Below are 22,192 nucleotides of genomic sequence, written 5' to 3' on the forward strand. Positions count from 1 at the left end.
GTGATGTCCTAAGTCGAACTGCATCGGAAAACAAGCAGAGACTATCTAACACTTACTGCCCAGTCTGTCTCTTACAATAAAACATAACTGGAGTCATCTTGTAATGAAAATTTTGTCAATAATGAGAGACAGCCCAATCCACAAGTATTTGGATAGGCACAATGTCATTTCTTCCTGACTAATTTTATTTGTGGAGTTGGGTTCACTGTAACACAATCATAAAAAAAGAGAAGGAAAGAGAGCTCTTCTCTTATTAAAAATAAAGAAAAAGGCTTGTAACAGAAGAGAGAGAATTACCACAACTTGTGGCAGACACAATAGAGCATAGAAACCCTTCTGAGCAAAGCATGTTGACCTAGCCAGCCTATATAACATTATGTGCAGCCTTGGAAAATTACGTGTTTAGAGAAAGACATTTAGAGAAAGTATAGAGACAATTAAAAATGCTTAGGGAAATGGGCTGCAACTGGAAATTTTGTGGTGCTGAGGTCTTTTCAGGACTGTGTTCTTCCCTCCCTCCCTGACACCACCCAAGAGCTCAGGCTCTGACATTTTGCCAGGAATCTGACATACACCTACCCGTCATCTAAATCTGCCAATTGTTCTCATGCTTATAAATAAATAAAATTGATTTCCAAAAGAATTTAGATCCTAGAAACTGATAACAGATCTTAAAAAGACTCTGACCATAGTTTGTGCCTTTAATTCTCTCATGTTAATCTTCCTATTGAATATATTGTCCTCCGGGAATTCTATTGGAACTTTCTCTGTTTCCATTTTTTTCCTGCATTCTCTGCCAATTTTTTCTAGATTGAAACTGTTTTGCTCGACAATTACAACCATATGCATTAAAAGTATACATTTTCCTGAATTAACTAATAAAATTTATGAAAAATAGAGGTAGTACTTAGGAAAGTGTCTGTGTTCTCATGCAATATCACTCAAAAAATGTGTTGATTAGGAAGAAAAGACAAGGCAGCAGCCTTCTCTTAATTTATACATTTAGAAGCACTGTACCTTGCAGTTCTGACCTAAGCATTTTGGTATTTTTCACTCAAGCCCAGATCAGATTCTGCATTGCACAGCTCTCATCTCATCACCAAGTCTTCTCCAAAGTCATCACTACAGTTCTCAGTTTGAACCTCCTCTGGGCTGTCTCTCACAGCCTCAGGTGACCCCATTTCCCTCTCTTATTACTAGCATGCCTCTCTCCATATATGTTTAGAATATCACAGTGTTCAGGGTGAAAGAATGGAATTAGGAGGTTTTGTTTTGCTCCAGATGAAAAAAGTTTGCAGACAAAATTAAAAAAAAAAGTAATAAAAGGCAAGTAAAATTAACTCAGAGAGCTCATAACAGAAAGAAAACTCTAATTTGCTATTTGTGAGCCTTTGAGAATAAGCAGAAAAAGACTTCAAACTATAAATCTGCTCCCTCCTATTCTAATCAGTTCCAATTCTTCTAGAGCACCAGACCGGAGTTGGGAACTGGTCAATGGAGAAAAGATATTCTCTATAAGAGAGCTGTCTTTCCTTAGGAGAATTCACTGCCTTAAACTGGCTCAGACAATGCATGTTTAATACTAATCTGACAAAATTAGAGCTCTTAATGAATTTTTATATTACATCTTTTAAAGTCTGCCAAACTGGTGAAGAGATTTTGTGGTGCTTCAAATAACACAAAATTAAATGCAAGAGAAAACAAAGATAACTGATAATTTATATTGGAACAATAAAGATTTGAACAAGAGCAAAATAAATGAGTCTTCCATTCCTTCTTTCTCCTCTCTTTTAAAATGTATAAGATAGAAAAGGATTTATGCTATATAAAAATAAATACTTGTACTTTCTTTTATTTTTTATTTTACACTCTGTACATTCAAAATTTATAATGTTGCCTGAACCACTTAACTTCTACCTATGTCATTTTGGAAGCAATTCCAGTGGAAAAGCCTTGTTAGATTTTTTTTCAATGCACCTCATTTTCATAAAAAGGGAAAATCCAACAGTCCAATACATTGTCCTGAAATTTAAATAGCAGAAATCTACCTCTTATGTGCTAGTCCAGGACTGCAAAATGAGAAAACTCCCAAATTAAATTTATAACTAGAATCTCGGGAGGGAAAAAAAGGGGAGGGGGGAAAGTTTTTTGACTGTCTTTTTGATTTTATGGTTCAAATTTTCCTGGGGGGATGTAACTCCATGTATTGAAGAGAGCTACATGCTAAAATATTATACAACTTTAAATATTATACAACTTTAAATTAAACAACTTTTCTCAAGCTTTTGATGTTCAGTCATTGCAAACAGACTCTCTTGCAAAGTGTAGCAACTGCTGGATGCTCCTGGAGTCTTTATCAAGATGTGGACCCAACCCTTTGCAGAACTGGGAATCCACAGACTTGATTCCATCACAAAGACATAGGATGAATAAAGTAAAAGGAAATCAGGATATACCATACTCTACTATGCAGAGTAAAAACTACTTCCCAAGAAACCCTGAGAGACACAAGAATGGCATTTCATGTTTCTGGATCAAAGATTGTGATGCATGCTCTTTCCTTTTTTCAACATATGTTACAGGATGTGAAGAAAAACAGAGTTTGTGTTTCAACAATTTCTTAGCCAGGAAAAAAAGGATGAATTTTGGTCAGTTACATGCAGACAGACAGGCCCTGATCATATATTGCCCTGTATATTTGTGTCTTCAGATTTGAATCACCGTTAGTCACCAACATTTTTCCAGTGATCAGATGCTCTTACCAGATACAGAGAGTAAAAGGGAATATTTCTTCCTTAGACTAATCAAAAAGATGCATTGAAAAACTATTTCTATATGAATCAAAACTGGCCACCAGAAAACTGGAGGGCAAGTATTTCAATTATATCTAAGATAATGCATTTCCAAAAAAAATCCATGCATTTATTTTCCCCCTTTACATCCACTTTTTAGGTGAAGCAGTTGGGATAGATATCACTAATGCACACTCCAGCTTAAACTGCAGAAAACAATCCTGCTAATTTAATTGCATATGTCATAGAAGCAGTTAGTGAAAACCCAGGAAATTCACAGCATCCCCTGTCATTAAAAGAAAAAGACTGGTGAGATTTTATCTTTCCCTAATAAATTTCAGTTAAGACTTGATTGTAATTAGGCAGCCCAAGAGAGTTAATTCCTGCTTTGCATGTGGCTGAACTGAGCAAAATCTGAGAAGGGAATGAGCTTGAACAAAGGACTGCATGATAAATGTATGTGCAGTCCTGTATGAGGACCTCATACATTGGATTACCCATGGTTATCTCACCTGAACTAGTCAGTGCCTAGTGCCACATGAGTAATAAGCAAGCTTCACTATTCTTCTGAGCTCTGCTCTTTCAGTTACTTCTGATTCTTTCTTTTTTTCTGGACAGAAATTTTAATTTGCTGCGTATTTTTTATGTCTTTGTTTTTACACAGGCTGTTCTATTCTATACCCATCTACATTCCCCAGGATGACTGAATCAGCTGTTTCCTTCCCAGTGTTACTTTCATTAGTTTCATTCTGGTTTAAAGTCTGCTAGCAAACTGTTTCAGCATTTAGAAGAATCTCATTCTCAGTCCTAGTTTCTTTCAGTTTAGTCTTACAAAAAGCAGAATGGAGCCTTTCACACCAGGTAAAAGACAGTGGGGGGCTGAATTTTGTCTCTGCTGGTGAAGGATTACTGTGTTATAAGCCTTATTCTCATTCTTTCTAAATCAAGGCTAAATCAAATCAGGTCAAAGAAGGTAAAGAAACACAGGCAAGAGAAACAGGACATCAGTATATAATTTTTTCCTCTTCAACATCAAAAACAGTGAGTCAGTTCCCCAGTGTTACAAAAGAGATGGTGTGAAAATGAATAATGTTGGTGTGATGCACAGCACAATCACATCACATCTGCTGAGAAAAACAGAAAAGGAAAGTGGCAGCCAGCTGCCACTGCCAGACAAATTCATTCCAAGGGCTGCACTTCTGGATCCTGCAGCTGCCAAACTCATACTGATTGATTGCTTCCAATCCTGGAGTAATCAGAGGTTAAGTAACAGAAGCAGCACCATCCCAGTGCAATAAAAAAAGATATAGTAGTTATTACTCATCAGTAAAAAACTATTTTTTTTCTTTTCTCCACATTCATAAGATGGCTACTATCATGTGAGTATCCAAACCTCTAGAAGAGAGAATGGTGAAGGCTGTTTTTCAGTGGCCATTCTCTCAAGTATCACACCTGTCCTTAGCACAGCAACACTATCTATGTATGATCATGCTTTTTGGTTCAAAGAAAATGAGTCCTCATTCTCTGACATAACTCCCTCGTTAGAGCTGGTCTGAACATGTTCCCTCTCTCTTTCTCTCTCCTTCTGCTCATTTTCTTGTGACCTAAAAAATACAATAAACCCCCACTTTTTTCCAATTAGAAATCAACATTTTTCAGCAGAAGCAATTGCTTCACATACAAGTAAAGTTTAAAATAAATAGTAAAAGGTGGCATTTTTCCCCTAAAGTTCAATTTAATCAAAAACGAAAGCAAAATAAACAGCAAAAAAACATTATTTGAAAACAAATCAATTCTTAGTTTATTCAGAATAACTTCTGACTTGTAATGCAATGAAATCTGAATCAGATCATCAGAAAGATTTTGCAGCTTTTTCCAATGTACACTTACACTACTATTTCAGAGCAGTTAGAGACATTATATATGAGATTTTTTAGTTTTCTGTTTTCCTTTCTACATCAGTACAGTTGCCTAAAAATATACATTAATCACATCTGGTGACCATAAACATATTTTTAATAAAGAGCATGCATTTCAGCTTTTTTAATATGCACACTGAAATATTGATTTATTTTTCTTCCCAACAAGATAAGGAATACACAGGTGTTCTGAGTGTGACTAAAATGTGCTCATACCAGTGAATTGTAGGAGTCTGAAAGTTCTATGCATCCTTTGAACTGCAGTACATCTTTCATTACCTTGAACAGTCAGAAGTCTCATCTAGGAATCAACAGCAAAACACAAAAGTATTGTGAGGTGGATAAAGATAATTGTGAATCCTATCTCTGAACCGCTATCAGTAATTCCCAGCTATCAGTAAAATCCAGCTATCAGTAATTCTCAGACTTCATTTGAGTGGTTTAATATTTCTCTGTGATGGTGCAACTGCAAGATCCTACCCTAAAGATTGCAAATGTTCCATCCAAATATCCTTGTAATCTTTGCCATGTTGCTACTTTGTGTCATTATGTCTACATCATATGTACTGGATAAAATCACATTTTTGAGTATCACTGACAAACTCTCTACAGTGGGAAGTACACAGAAGCATATGTAAACATTCAGGATGGCAACATTAAATTAGAAGCAGTACAATGTATTTGAGTCATAGAATGATAGAATATGCTGAGTTGGAAGGGACCCACAAGGATCATTGGGTCCAAATCCTGGCCCTGCACAGGACAGCCCCAAGAATCTCATCGCTACCATGTGCCTGGCAACCTTGTCCAAGTGCTTCTTCAACTCAGACAGTCTAGTGCTTTGACCACTTCCTTGACTTAAAATGTGCTCTGTAGTGAATCAGTGTCAAAGCTATGAAAATAATACTAAGTACAGACAGAGATTTTAGGAAATTTAGCTGGTTATGCAAGTAGGAATTTAGAAATAGTTTCAGGCTGCTTTATCTACTTGTGTGGTTTGTTCATTTCATTTCATTTCACTGGACTATTTGATTTCCAATATCCAAAAGGATGATTAACCATTTTTATCTTCACCACATGCACTTCAGGTAGGGAAGCACTATTCCGATTTAAAGACAAAGATTTATAAACTGATTTTTTTATATAAGTTTATAAGATTTATAAGTGAATTGCATCAGATCAACCCCGATATGTGGTACGAGACAGGATTTTTATGATGTCTTCAGAATCTTAGTTCAACAAGTTGGCTAGACTGGAAGACCACATTTTAGTTATATCATAGAGTTTCTGCGTGGTTGTTTGGATGCTAAGTTTAGGCACATTCAGGTTGTTAATCCATAGTTTTATGAAGAATTGGTGGAGAGAATGAAAACTTCTGCTTTTTGTGTCTAAAGGCATTTTCTAATATTTCTGGTTTAAAATCTGTAAATCCTGGCACGCACAATGCTAATTTTTATTCCAGTTTAACTAGAGGAGGACTTAGAATGAATGACCATTTCACAAATGGTGTAATCAGAAAACAGTGTAGAAGTGCCATGAAATACTGCTCCAAAGGGGGTTCTGTTTGCTGCTGAGCAGTTGTGTGCTGGTTTGAGGAGTCTAAATGTGAGATTGGCTATGGCAATAAAGTCATGCAGGAGGAAGTCACACGAGCTACTTAATCATAGCTGCTAGGACTCAGATATTCCGTAAGTGCAGTGTACACAGCAGATTACGTGTGTCAATGCCTTTGCCCATGGCTGGGGATGCTTTTTCGACTGATCAAAGATCCTCAAGCAGTCAGGACTGCAAAACCAGCAGCTAAACGATCCCCACTTATTTCTGAGCCATGAGTTCTTGTAAAGAAACATCCAGGACCAAGCATCCCTAAAGAACAGACTAGTATTGTCACAGGGGTATCACTTTTCATTTCTTGGTGTTCGCACTGTAAGCCAGACCTATTTTATTAATCATGCCAAAACTATTTGCTTTCTTTATCTCCGACCAGACATCTATCTTTTCCTGTGTAAAAGATGTGACCCTTTGAAAGGGTAAAGGACCCCAGGAAGTCAATATTGAGGATCTCCAGCAGCCTTTTCAAAGCAATAAAAGACATCTCTGAGCAGTCACAGTATGATATGAATAGAGAAAGAAATTAATAAGTCAAAAGCAGTAAAGACCAAAATTTCATTAGCTGCTGTAGCCTTACACCAAATACTCTATTTTGGGAAATACCTTTCCCAAAAACATAACATGAAGCAAAATGTAGCTAGTTATTCTCCATGTTTCCTGTCTAATTCAAAGGCCACTTGCTTGATGCCTCTGATTAACAGCACTTCTTCCCTCCATCAATGTTCTTTCCTTCTACTTCTTCCTTCTGATATTTGCTAGTGTCTGTGTCGCTATTGCTGCATAAAAATCACAAAAAATCAAGATTATTTTGAAGATGTGATCACCAAAGTAGAAATTGTCACCTGAATTTAGTTATCTTATGTAAAGGCCATGTCTGGTCTTCACAGATGGTGAAACATTGCCCATTGTACGTCTCTTAAGGAAAATTTGACCCAGTGAATTTAACAAGAAGGTTTTGTCTTCTTTTTTGTTTGTTTCATTAATTACACAGTGAAATTCACTTTTCTCACAAAATACATCTTAAATTTTGTTTATGGTCAGAAGAATAACTGTAGAAATGATATGTATGCAACAGAAATGCACTATGTTTTCATAGAGTTGCATGTGCTTTGTGTTTTGAACATAAATAGATTTTTTCCTTCTCTTTATTTCACAGAAACTGATCCATCTAGGAGACAATAAGCTCGTTTCTTTCATGATTCATTCATTATCAGCACAGTTGTTAAGTGTTTACAGTTGCAGATCTTTATTTATTGCAGAAAAAGGAATGAAATTAGTCATAAAAAATCCAGTTTACGTTCTAATTTCTTTTTGATATCCAGAGAGTATTTTTCACTTGTGCCTTGTATATTTGGCTAGAAATCACATACACCTTGAACAGTAAAATCTTATCTTATGGTTTTAATGAAAAAATGTGGAATATTTAAGAAAGAGAATAGGTCTAATTTATAAATGGAAGAAAGGACAGTTTTCACTATATTTATTTTCAAAGAAAACCCTGTATTTTACAAGAATTTAGTCAGGACTTTTTAGGATGTTCTTATTGTTCTTTTAAGTCTCTTGGACTAACAACAGTGTTCTTGGTCTATTAGTTTAATCCAGCTCTAGAAACTAATTTTACACTTGTTACCCATCAGTGTCTTCAGACAGGAAGATTAAACCCAAAACATGGTATGGAAAATCAATAGCTATACAATTTGCAGTGCAAAATTCACATCCTATTTCTTTGGCAGGGGAGGGATTTCACAGAAACGCAAGGTTGGGAGAGACCTTCAAGATCATCAAGTCCAACCTGTTCCCTGACACCTCAACTAAACCATAGCACCAAGGGCCATGTCCAGTCTTTTTGTAAACACATCCAGGGATGCTGACTCCACCACCTCCCAGGCAGGCCATTCCAGAACTTTAACACCCTTGCAGTGAAAAAGTTTTTCCTAATATCCAACCTATATTTGCCCTGATGCATCTTGAGACTGTGTCTCATTCTGACATTTTTTGCCCGGATAAAGAGACCAACCCCCCTGACCACAGCCACCTTTCAGGGGGTTGCAGAGAGTGATAAGGGCACCCCTGAGTCTCCTTTTCTCCAGGCTAAACACCCCCAGCTCCCTCAGCCGTTCCTCACAGGGTTTGTGTTCCCAGCCCCTCTCCAGCCTCATTGCCTCCTCTGGATGTGCTCAAGCGCCTCAAGGTCCTTCCCAAACTGAGGGCCCAGAGCTGGACACAGCACTTGAGGTGTGGCCTCACCAGTGCTGAGTACAGGGGAGAATGACCTCCCTGCTCCTGCTGGCCACACTGTTCCTGACACAGGCCAGGCTGAGAAGGACATCTGATCAGAAACAGATTTCCTTGCTGTTCAACATTCATAAACTGAGCTCACATAAAAAAATCTAATTCTGCTTGATTACTCATAAGTTCATCAACCTTCTTTCATATTTATTTTTCTCCTAGTTGATTATATTTCCATCATTACTTCCTTTGGCAAGGTTTGTTTCTTGGAATACAGGCAATGCAGATCAACCAGGACTACAGATTAATTTCATTATCAATGTTATCTGTACCAAGTGATAATCTTGCTGGTATAAATCTTGTGAAAAGTTTGGAGTATCAAACATATTTTAGACCTTCAGCATCTATTACTTTGTTTGATAGTATGCATTTTATTATAATCCACTTAAAAATTAGGAAAAATTTATTCTTGTTGGATTTGTATTATCCCAATCTTGTTTCCAAGGACAGTTTCATGGTTCAGGAGGTTTTTTATTGATTGAAGAGTGTGCATCAAACCTCACAAAAGCCCGCACAAGCAAGAAAAACCAACTCATGGTAACTGGAGCATTGCAGGGAAAAATCCTTTTTATGCAATGCTCCGAACATGTGCTGTACTAACATTTCTCCCAAAAAATAACATAAGCTTTTTATGGCTAATTATGAAGTGCACAGGAAATGCATTTTTCCTTGTCCAAAGTGAGAGTTTTCTGGAGACTTTCTGTGTCTTAAAAGCCTCCAGCACACGTTGCAGGGAGTGTGATTTTTAGTTTCATTAGGTAAGACTGTACCTTTCAACAAAACTGGTTGGGTATGTATTAATACATGCCTTGAGGCATGTAAACAGCACACCTATTTCCTTTGCAATCTGAGCATTACCTGAAAAAGAAATAAACCATCCTTCAAGTGGGAAGAAGACTGGATGTTTATCTGAAAGTAATATCTTCAGGGAACATTATGTATATGTAACTTTCCATTATGAAGTCAAATACGGTCTCACTTTAAACACATGTGGATAGAACCACTCTTGAATCAAAGTAGTCATTTAATTTTGGGGGTTTCCTCATTTGATTGCAAATTAAATGTGATGGTAGAAATGTGCTCCTTAATTGTAACTTTTGTAACTTGTAATTCATGAAGGGTTTAGACAAACAAGTTTCCATGGTATGGGACTAGTTTAAGGCCAGCGCCTCTGCCAGCATTTGGTCTTGACTCCAGCATTTATCTTGGTTAAATGCTAATAGGTGTAGATCTGTTTTCCAGTTGACAAGCTTGCATTTCACAAGCGGAAAGAGTGGAGAGAAAAAACCAACCAACCAACTAAAGAAAAGCCTTTTCCAAGACAAGAGAGATGAAACTCCGCTTCAGAGTGAGAACAGCCATTAAAGCAAATTTGTGAGATTGGAAATTTTTTTCTGCATTTTTAAGGGGGAAGAGTTTTAGACTTACCTATATTCAACAATAACAGACTGAAAAATACTTGATTTCTTCTCTAACAAGAGAAAGATATAAGCCACATTTATTAAAATGACAAATAGACTTCATATTCTCTTTTCTTGTTACATTCCAAGCAAGTAATCATGTGTACAAACATTAGCTGTAACTAGGAACTTCATCAAAACCAAGAAAAAATTACTTGCATTTGATTTTTCTTCATATATTTTCACGAATGGTACTGGTTTAATGGTCCTAAACACAAATCTGTTGGAAGGAAGCTAAAAGACAACTCTCTGAATAATTGATTAGGTTTAGCAATCCCACTTATAAATTTGTTCATTCTTCCCTCAGCATCACAGAAAATAGCAGCTCATTTGTTTTCTTTTAATTTAGAGACTTCTAATTATAAACCAATTTAGTTGTTTGGGTAGTAGAATAACAGCCTGATTAAAAATGTTATAAGCATGTTCAGAACAATTTGTGATGAAATACATTATTTCTCCACATGTTCAGAACAATACTAAGAGGTTAACTGTATGCTTTCATAATCATAAACGCAAACATCAGTTTCTCTGTGACAGGTTTAAACGCAATATCACCTACATGTTCTTAAACATCTACTAATTACTAAATGTCTCCTAATATCTACTAAACAACAGCCAGTGAATCTAGTTAGCAGATTTTTTATCAGTCTTAAAACATGTTAACTTTTATGTCATGACTATCAGGTGAAAAAAAACATTGTTTGGAAATAATGAATTGTATGGAACTATCCTTATGTAGGTAGAATATTTTCTTGGGCATCTGAATGCATAAAAATTAGTAATATGAAATAGCAGAATAGTGAGCTTTAGAACAAATAAATCAAACTCCTATACCTGTAAAAATTGTGAGAATGTTTTAATTACTTGAAGAACAAATACATTTGTATTAGTTTAAATAATATTTTGTGTGTGTCTCTAATTTCATTACTTTATATTAGGACTTTTTTAAAGTCATGATTTCTTTTTTTATTTATGAAGCCTGAAATGAAGTTTAGAAATAGTCAAAATATGTCTATTAATTTTTGTTCTATGGTATTAATACTATGAAAAATCAGCAAATTGAAGACACTCTCCTAGTACCATTAGTTTTTATGATTTCACTGCATCTTTATGTTTTTAAACTGAAAATCCTGAAAATAATTTTCTTAACTTGCATTTTTATTAATTAGTGATGTAATCATGCATTACAATGACCTACTATGGCTATGCATCTCCAAAATGTATTTCTAATAGATAATTCTCTGGGAAAGGAAAAGAGAGGTGGGGTTGGGTTCAGAATTTATTCTTTTTATTTTAATATCAAGGGTTATTTATTTTAGGGAGGACAATTGTTCAGGTGTAATATATGATTGATCAGGTTTGAAGCCTGATTATATATTATTTGTTTTCCCACAGAAATAATTTGAAAGCAATGACTCTTGATCATTTAGGTTAAGAGAAATTAATTCTCAGATGAATACTAAAAATGTAATATTTCAGGGGTTTGGAAAATAAATGCTGAAAGAACAACACTGCTCAGATATTAAGAAAGTCTTTTAAAATCCTGTGAAATTCCCATCCAGATTGGAAGGGACTCATTAGGTGGAAGCTTACTGTCAGTACCACCTGTGTCATAAGAGCTTTCTCTGGTTGCAGCATTGCACACTAGACTACCCAAGGCTTGTTTACCTCTGGGTACGAAATTCTGTAGGGTGTAAAAGCAAATTTCATATATACTCATGTTGAATGTTCTTCTGATGGTGGCTTGTCTGCTGATGTGACATTCCATAGACACAGTTATTAGTTTAACAAGTTGTGGGCAAGTATCACACATAATCAGCAGCTTGTCTCAAGTTGACTCTGGACCTGTCTACTGTGCTCCTAAATCAAGTAGTTCTTTTTATTTTGCACTCTTTATGTACTTGAAATCCACTAAACACACAGAAAAATAGCAAAATTTAGTTAGCATGCATGCACAAGTTTCCTTTTTCTTGTTTTTTTTTTTTTTTAATTAAGCACTCAGACCTACTTCAAACGTAGCACAACTATGCAAGTCAACTTTATGATTAATAGCTTCAGACTCAAATGTGCTTTTATTTTTGGTCTTCATGGAGAATCTACTCTTTCCACTGAGATTTTTTCAACAACTTTAGCTGTATTTAAAGTTAATGAGCTTTTTCAATTAAAGCTTCAGATATTTAGCCTTTGGATAACATTTAGATGAACCAGGGTGTATCTAATTATGTTGGGTGAATTCTTAAGAGGCACTGCATATACTTCATTCATAACAAGCACATTTTATGTTGTGGGCACGTACTGGACTTCAATCTAGACTGAATGCAAATCACCCTTGTGAAAACAGTGTTACCAATAGGTCTGAGAGTTCGAGGAATGACTGCGCTAGCAAATGCCCTTGAGAATGTACAGCATCAACCATTCTGAGTGGCAGGGAAACCAGGACTGCCATCAGGGTAAAAACTAAACAAAGAAAAGAAGGCTGGGTAAGGATTTAAGAACATTGTCTAAACTGGGAAAAACATGTCAGAACAGCATATTGAAATCTTACTGCTTGCTTATAGAAACTAGCAGCGAAACCAACAGAGGAACTAAACTAAAACCCCCAACAGTTTAACATGATAAAAAGGAAGGTGGGGGGAAACTCTGTGGCTTTCAAAATGTGTACTTTGGTTCAGAAGTAACGTGGAGGAAACACAGCTTTACACTCTGGATTCCTGGGAAATGATATCTTCTGCTTGGGGAGTCCTTTGTTTCTAATCACTCTCCCGGACTCCTGGGTGCAGAAGTTATCACACAAGATACTCTGACTAGACTAGAAGACTGGCACATGGAATTAAGTTGTTGACTTTTATTTGGGGCAGACATTTAAACCTGTCTCCTCTGTAACTTTTACAGCCCTGAGAAGTTCAGTGTCCCATTCTTGAGTCACCATGTACACAAAAAGAGGGCCTTACATCTATAAAACACCAAATGTGAAGATATTTGCTGGAGCAAAGTGCTTGCCACAAGGAAAGAGTAAGATAAATACCTATCTAAGCAACTACTAAATAATATTAAACTACAAAATTAATCTCCAAACTAAAAAAACACAATTTCATATTAAACTTATAGACCTTGGTTGAGCAATGGCCTGTGTTTTCAGTCATTCTAATGCTTGCCTGTCCAATTGTCTGGTAGAAATGCCTTCAAATAACAACATTCCAAAACCCCAGTCCCTTCTTTAAGTCTGTGTTTTAAACACCTGAATACAAGTCTCTATGGATGTTTATCTAATGTTCCACGTGCATGGTTTTCTCAGCTCTGCTCTGTGTCTCTTTGCAGGTTTTTTAAAGGTTGGTTGGATAGACTTAGCACACTCAGGGTAGTCTCTGACTTGTCTGGGCAAACTTTTTGATGGGGCAACCTGTCAGTATAGAAAGGGAAATGAGTTGCAACTGTTTATCCTTCATAGAGAAATACCGATAAAAGCATATTATCTTCTGCCTTTATCAAATTTTCTGAAGTTGACCACGGGCTGCAAAACTGATAGACAGATTCAACAGCTAAGACAGACCAAGAAACAGAACAATGTGGTGCTGCAGCATTTTTTCCCAAGCGCTCTTGATAAAGAGAATTTAAAGGCAAGGACAGAATTTCAATGGCCATAACTGTCATAATTATAATCTGATTAAAAGAACTACCACTAAAGTTCCTGGTCTCATTTCTGTCTTCCATCTAATCCTGCTTTAGCAGTTCTGAAGTCAGCCCTTGAAATGTAGCTTTCTGATACTACTGCAGTAAATGTTTAAAGAAGAAATTGCTGTCTTTGTGGCAGAAGCCTCTATCTAAATCAGACCAAAACTGACAGATGTTTCTTCAAGATTATTCTAAGAATACATCTGATCCAAAAAGAAAATGCTACTTTTCTCATCAGCAAATGTTGCATTGAAGTGGAAATGTAGCAAAATTCCAACTGAACTTGCCAAAATTTTGAGAGTAAAGGTATTTGCTTTAGGAAGAAAAATATCCACCATGTTCTCAGCACTGAAGCATAAAATGGCTGTTTTCCTTCCATCTGAATTTCCTGTGGTTTCTGTTTTGTTTTATTAAAAACAAAGTGGAAAAAATCTTAGAGGTTAAAAAAACACACTTTCATATTATTTATTTTTTGACGATACTTTATACATAGCATAAATCCAGATCCAATGTCACACTACTGCTTTTTACCCATGGAATAACAGATCCTGTGTCACCAGCACTGACTTTTCATTGCTAGGTAACAAAGCCATTTTTGCTTGGCAGACACGGTCACAACACAGACATCTTCAGGGACTGCCCCAATGGCAGGAAATGTATTTGCCATGCAAAGCCCCATCCTGGACAGTTAATCCAAAGGCAGCACTTGAGTGCAGACTGGGTACTAGAGCCAGTCTTGGGCGTTGGAAGGGAATGTCTTACACTAAAATATATTTGAGGAGCCACAGTCTTCATTTATATTTGTAGTCATAATCACTGATTTGGCTTTTTGAAATGCTTCATGTGACTTGATTGCTTTTAGGAGCTACTTGGCTTTAATGCACTGGAAGCAGAAATACATTAAAACAGCAAGCCCAGTTGGAGCTACAAAAAATTGAAAAAAGGTGCTTTAAGAACTTACTAAGATACCTTTGTCACTGGTTTTTGGGCTCCTGTCCCAATGACTTCAGCTTGAAAGCATTAAAATTAGTTCCTTATACATGCTTTGCAGGTGAGGGGTTTTTTGAGCTTTAATTTGCTGCTTGATTTGCCCCGGGATTTTCAGGTGTTGCATGAGGGAGTAAAGAACAGAAAGTACCTCAGTTCTTGGTTGTCAGCCATTGGATGATGGCCACAGCATTATTAAACCATCCAAGCATGCTGGGTCTCAACCACAAAATTTAATTTTCCCTACTGCAGGGACTAATCAACTACCAGAGGCACTAAGTCCTAAGGAGACTGTTTTTTATCTTTTTTTTCTCTTTCAAAGACTGAAACACAGTTAATTTTACAGTTTCGTCTATCCTCAGGCTTACAAACAATGACAGAAATGCAGCTTGATGAGAAGCAGATAAAAATTAGAAATTACGCTTACGCTATGACATAAATTAAAGAAAGATGAAAGGTTTAAATAATTAACAGCACCTCTACAAGTCAGATAGAAAGACCCCAGATTCCCTTAAGTAAAGGAAAATAAAAGGACAGAAAGGAGAATAAAGCAGGCTGAGAACTATCTGCATCTACCTCTTGCTTCATGTGAAACTGAGAAGGAAAGTTTGTTCTTTGTGTGATTGTTCATTTCCACAAAACTACCTCCTCTGGCAAACTAAATTCACATTTTTAAGTCTTCATAAGGCCTTTACAGTAAACACGCATTTGTACCTCAAATTTGGTATTCCAAGGAACTATTTGTAATGGATTCATGGCATAATAGCCCTTTAGCTTCTTAAGCAGTTGCTAAAATACTGTTTTTTTCAGGAAATCTATGTGTATGTTCTCCACCCTAGAAATGTGACTAGGCAATTGAACCATTTATATTTCATTTACTGAGAAGTATAGGGTTTCATCCAAAGAAGGGAAATCTGTGAGGGAAGTAAAGACAGCAAGGAAAGGAAAGAAATACTGCAGCTCTGCACAACCTTAATATTAATCTACATTGTTTTTAATCATAGAAACTGTTTCTTGGAGTTCTTCCAGGAAAGGGGAGTAGGGGGGAAACTCCACAGTGAAATAATGATACCTTAAAATCTACCAATAATGAAGATAAAGGCTGTACTATGCACATGTTAAATTTATCAGAAAAAGATGGTTGCGAGGAGCAGTTCACATGACTAAGAGAGAATTCTTTCAAAATGACGGCTATTCAGGCTTTATAAGAAACATTAGCTTAAAAGAAATTTGGAAATAGAATAAAGTTCCAACCAAAGAAAACAATTATAAATATTCTTAATTGCCTGGAAATAATTTGTCATACAAAATTGGACTGAGATACATTTATACAAAAGCTTCAGATGCGTTGATATTGTAATGCCTTTTAGGAGCCCAGCATATTTTTGCACAGAGTGTTCCAATAACACATTGCAGAAAAGGATATGACTTTCACTTTTATCATCTGTCTCCCTTCCTCACGCCATTCTCCTCTACTTTTTTCACTTCACTTTTGTCTTTTCTTTCTTTTTCTTTTTTTTTTTTTTTTTTTGATTTTGCAGGGCAGGGGGGAGCATAAAATAACTGGAAGACATAGTAACTGCTACTCAGTGTATTTTATTATTTCAGGAATTCATTCCAAGATGGGCTGCAATTACGTCTAAAACTTGAGAATAATGGGCTATTGACATGTATATAGTTTTAGAAATATAAGGCCTCATTTTCTCAGCTGGAATTTCCCCACAATGTGCATTTGCATTGCATTAGAGATGTTCTTTCTTAAAAGAGCATAGCGTATTCAGACATTTTGACATTATCTGGGTCAGAGGCAACATTTAAAAGCAATAGCCCTACATCTACTGTGAATCTCTTAGAAGCACACACAATGCATTAGTGAAAATGAGGGGAAAACGGAGAGGTTCTCCATATTAAGCTACAGTTTATGACATACCTGCCTGCACCAGACATTAATCTGCAGGAGATGGATTGTCATGGTCATGGTCCCCTGCTCTACTCCAATTGCATATACATTACCTAAATTGGAATCTGCACTTCTTCACACCATGTGCAGTTTGATGTGACCTAGAAATGGCAGGATGCGTAAACTAGCAGTTTTCATGGTGGATATAATAATCTCCATTTTCCATGTATTTACCTACATATACAGCAGCTGCAAGTTTTTTCTTCTGGCTTAACAATGAGGACTTTATTTTCCCTTAGCTTAGCTGAGGTCTAGTTAGTTTGTCAGGCTCAAAATTGCACAGCAGTGGTTAGGGATATAAGGAACTCAGTGCCTTTCTTGTTCCCAGAAGTTCCTAAGACATAACAAGAAAGGAATGCAGAAGTTTTTCACCTGTTACAATTGTTGTACAAAGCCCTTACAATGTATTCTTTGTCATCTTCCAAGAATGGGTCATTTATAATAGTAATGCTTATACAAATGTGTTTTATGAATAGAAAGATCTGTGTAATTGGTGTGGTATTATAAGTGAAAACCCATGGATGTTGCACAAGATGTATTTAACTTTCTAATTCACCACTTGCAATATTTCCAGATATCAGATGTTTAATTTGTCCTTCATTGACATATTCCATTCTAAATGAAAAGGGCTACGAATTAGTACTACCCTATTGAAATTACTGAGATATGAAAGCCAGAATACAATATTGAGTTTTCTTCCTTTCTATTTTCACGTCTCTTTTCTAATATTTCTCCCCACTCCCACTTCCATCACCACCACAAATTTTCCCTTTTCAAATTCCCCTATTTTAATGCTATTCCTCTCCTCCAGTCTTAAAAATCAGACATCACCTTTGTTGCTCTCTTGGCCCCTGATTTTTCTAATCATGGCCAATCCCTAGCACAAAATGTCTTTCCCTTCACTTTTTCTGCTGCCTTCAGTTGTTTTTCTCAGAGCCTCTCCTCTCTTCCTGTTTTCCCCTTCATTCTACTGTATGCCTTTCTAACCAGAAAAACCACAGCTGTCAGTCCCTTTACCTCTTTCTTTTCCCTATCTTTTAACTGAACCCTGGATTTTCTTTGATAAACCAGTCCTTCTTAATCTCGTTTCCTCACCTCTCCTCCACCAGCTGGCAGGAGGATATTTATCTTGCATTCCAGTGCTTGAATTTCCACCTTTATCTTCTCTAGAGCTATTGAGCCAACAACCATCACAAGAAAAGCTTCTTAGCAGAACCACAGAAATATGTCCAATAGCAGGTGGCAGTCCCCTCCTTGACTTCTGGAAAAAAGAAAACCCTAAAATCAGAAAACTTGCAAGGAAGCTCTAAGGAGGACATCCCAGAAGACTCAAACTTGTCATTCTTCCAATTAGGTAAGGAGGCTAGATGGGATATGCAGAAAGGACAATTTGGGATGTCCTTTTCCCTGTCTCAGTGTCAGGAAACATCACTTTTATTCCAACCTCTGCCAGAAAGTTCAGCTACCTCTCCCTTGTGTTTGGAACAAACCTAGGCAAAGGTATGTGCTTTTCTTCTGGGGAAAGGATCTGCACTCCTAGTGCAGCAAAGATGGAAGACTTGTTTACATACAACGTTGGGATCCCTGCTCCACCAACACGTGAGAGTCTGCATCACAGCTTTCTTTCCACAAGGCAGAACAACTCTCACAGGTCTCTCTCTCCTAAGTGGAGAAGGTGTGGGAAAGCAGGAACAGATGGAGCAGTATTATTTTTTTCCACAGCAAGTAGGCAGTTTCTGTTCTTTTATTTTCCACAAATTTAGCTAGCTGGCAACCACTGTGCCTGCGAACAAGCACTCTTATTAACACATTTGATTCCTATGCTGTGTCCCATTAGACAAGATAAAGTGGTTTCACATTGCTCTACCATGAAATATCAACACTTAGGCTGCCAGGTTACACTAGGAAGCACAAACTGTCTCTGTTTTTCATCACGTTTTCTTGCAGGGGAACTCAATACCTGATGCTCCACCCAGGCCTGGGAGAAAATACAATTTCTATGTATTGTATTGTACATACAATTTCTATGTATTGTACATACAATTTCTATGTATATGTATTCTATTAGCAGTACTACTCACCTCAACGCCTTTGTGATGAAAATTAACCCCTTTCAAGAAGTTATTGACATTTTAAACATGATTCTGTGGATTTAGCACATGACAACTAGTGTATTAAATAGAAATTGTGGCTTAAAATATCCCAGTGAGAAACAAAATGACCTGAAAAAGGAAAAATGCAAGGAATTGTGTGTTAATGATTAAAAACCAGCAGCAAATGAAGCAGGAAGTGACAGTGGTGATTAAACAGAGACTAGAGGTATAGAAATTTAAAAGCTTTTATCTTAGTAGAATTATTTTTTTCAGATTGAGAAGGAAAAGAAAATATTTTATCATTGTTTTTAGGACTTTGTAAATCCAAATTGAAGTAGAAAGATCTGTTCATAAAATGTATACAACACAAATTGGAGGGAAATTCCTTTCAAGCTATATGACATGTTGTGTAAAGAGAAATTCTCTGATATTCCTGGGATTAAGAGATATCCCAAACATACAGCAAGGTTTTAAATTGCTGATAAGCAGCAATAGCAGATTATTTTGGCACTTGTAAAGCAGGTAAATAAATATTTCAATATTTTTGTAACGTAAGCAATTTTGCTTGATCAACAAGAAAGTTTGGGAAATTCATATGATCTGACAAAACAGAACTTGAGTTCTTTGTCACCTGTACTGTCTGATGTGGCAGCAAAAAAAATTGTGATTAAGCAACACATCACCAAAGATCTCTGAGTATGATAGTGTGGCCTGTCTGCAGTCTGCTTTGTGCCTGAATCAGTGCTCCAGGAAATACGGGTGCCATTCCTTCATGTAATTTTGCTCCAGGGAAAGGTCTTCCTGCATTTAGCATATGAACAACTCTTCCTTTTTTGTCTAAAAATTATTTCTTATGATTAGGAGTTTTCCAAGTCCCTTCTGCCCTCAGATGTTGCCAAAGTTTTACGGGCAACTTGTAGCTCACTTATGCTGGTGTTGCTTGATTTTCCTTTCTTCCTTAGCCCCTTCACTGCTTAGTCTCATAGTGACTGGGGCATTTTCTCTTCAATAATCAGTTATTGCTTCTTTTAAAGTAGAAACAATTTCCTATATGTGGAAATCAAAAATTGTGTCCTGATCATTCCTTAAGCATATTCATCATGTAAAACTCCTGGTAACATGGTTTAGGACACAGTTAATCAAAGCCAAAACTGCTAAAATAGGTAAAATTTAGGCAGAGGTATTATGGCCACGATTAAGTGCTACTAAGACAAACACTTGAGTCTGGTTACATTACAGTTTGAAAGTAGAACTTTTCACTTCTGCAAATGCAGATGCAACTGATGCGGGAATAAGTTTTCTAATTTTTGACAAACACATATTTTATAGGCAGACACAATTCAAAAAAACGAAACAAAAAATCTTTTCCACAAGAATGTGGCTGTCTCAGTAAAACTGTAAATACAGGATGTTGTTTGTTCTTTGAAATAGAATTGAAATACCCCCAATGAAAAACAAAATTTAAATAGGCTGGTCATTTACCTGATAAAAGGAGACATTTACCTGATGAAGGTAGATGTGGGAATTCAAAACATGTCCACCTCATAAACGGCTCAGCTGTCTGAATCACAAGTAGTGGACAGTTTCCAAACCAGTTCTACTGGGATGTAAAACAAGAAAATGTTGAGGGAATAAGCAGATAAACTTGGTTGCTGGGAAGTAGTTGAGTTGGCTTATTCTTTTCTGTCATAATATCTCAAAGATATTACTGACTGAGTTATTAAAATCATGTGTATCTTGAGAAGTCTAAAAATATACATCAATTAAAATGGGAAACTTAAAATTACCAATACTCCAATATTTTTTCATGTTGAAATAACTGACAAATTTCCAATATTCATTATCTTTATTCTAACATTTTGACAAGAAATTAATAAAATTAATATGAAAATCATCTTCTGTTTTGTATAAACTTTAACCACAAATTGGAAGTGCTGATACTTTCTGAAGACCATGTTCTAACAGCTTTATTTGAATAAAGATATTTATCTGGATGGGATATTTCATTAGCATACAGACATCACCCAATCTTGTAAGTTTTGTAAGTTTGTCATATTTTTGAAAAAAATTGCAGACAATGATTTCCAAACTCTGGTTAAATCACTCTTTGCATTACAACAGTCAGCACCATTCTGTGCAGCGTAGTAAAATATTTGTAGATATTTCAGCTGAGGAGAATGACAGGCCTCCCTACAAACCATAATCCAGCAAGTCCTTTGTGTCCAGAGTCAAAGGCCCATTGCTCTCTTCCATGGGGACTTCATGTTTCCCATCTGAGAAGACCTTAAAATGAGCTGCAAGGAAGACTCAAGCAAATATACGCATAATGGTACAAATCTCTATCTGTATCTACATGCCTAAATCCATACATGTGGGGGTGCACAATCACACAACTAACACACACACACAGAGCACAGTTTGTCTTTGGAAAATCTGCTGTGGCTTCTCATTTTAGCATTTGAATCCACAGCAGTAGCCACTGCTGGAACTGCAAAGAGTTACAGGTTGCAGTCTACTGCAGGTAAGAGCAACGCTCTAAAGTCATCCTTGTAAGAATTTCCATGTAAACAGTTGTGAAATCGTGTCTGATTACCTCTTCTCTGCTTTATAAGGGATTGCAATCAAAAGCCACATCATTCATATGCTATTTCTCATACACAACAGCAAAAATCTTTGAGCTTTACAATTGTTAGCCAAATAGGGAGCAGAAAACATAGGACACTAGCAAAAGAATAATTAGCATTGGCCGACTTAATTGCTAAAATTATTTCGCAGTGGCAGCTTGTAAGTAGTAGTTGCTAAGACCATAAAAAGCAAAATGAGAAACTGCTTTTACTGATGTTATTGAATAAATAGATACGAGTGAAAATCCATCAGTGTAAGAGTGTGTGGCAAATAAGTGTTCAGATAAATTCACCTAAAATTCCTGTCTTGAGGAATACTATGCATTTCCTTAAACCAGTGCTAGTGTGAGGGGATTTGATTTCCACTCATCTATTCCAACACCAACTTAATCACTGTAAAAACAACAAAAAGGCACAAAAAGGAATCCTGAATACCTATAAAGTGCATTTCAATGCACTTTTATAAATAAATCAGATTTGTATCTAAACAAAAGCACAGACAGCATCTCAGCCACACTACATGGAGTCATAAAATGAATATTTATACTTACAAGTGCTGGTCTGACTGATAAATGAGACCAAACATGAAGCATAAAGAACTCTAATTTCAAAATAGGTATGTCATATCCTTCTTGAACAGTAAAACGATTAGTCCAATATAATTGTCTACATAAGGTCATTCACAAAATGGTGAAATACAAAGTAAGATATTCAAGTCTGCTCCATATTCCGGAACTGATTTCCTACAGAGACTTTCCTTAGCTGATAACATTTTAAAATTAGAT

At 36.3% G+C, this 22,192-nt stretch overlaps 1 long non-coding RNA gene across 2 annotated transcripts; it reads right to left on the reverse strand.

The window, feature by feature from the left end:
* Nucleotides 1–4,664: 4,664 nt before the first annotated feature.
* Nucleotides 4,665–22,165, reverse strand: LOC141727148 (uncharacterized). 2 transcript variants are annotated; one of them, XR_012578193.1, is made up of 5 exons: nt 21,959–22,165; nt 20,287–20,383; nt 18,772–18,912; nt 17,786–17,951; nt 4,665–5,012 (listed from the first exon to the last, which is right to left on the reverse strand). It is a non-coding gene; the product is annotated as an uncharacterized LOC141727148 (long non-coding RNA). The 2 variants fall into 2 exon arrangements; XR_012578194.1 differs by lacking the exon at nt 4,665–5,012 and adding an exon at nt 16,362–17,024.
* Nucleotides 22,166–22,192: the final 27 nt, after the last annotated feature.

Source organism: Zonotrichia albicollis, chromosome Z (assembly GCF_047830755.1).
Source record: "Zonotrichia albicollis isolate bZonAlb1 chromosome Z, bZonAlb1.hap1, whole genome shotgun sequence".
NCBI lineage: Eukaryota > Metazoa > Chordata > Aves > Passeriformes > Passerellidae > Zonotrichia > Zonotrichia albicollis.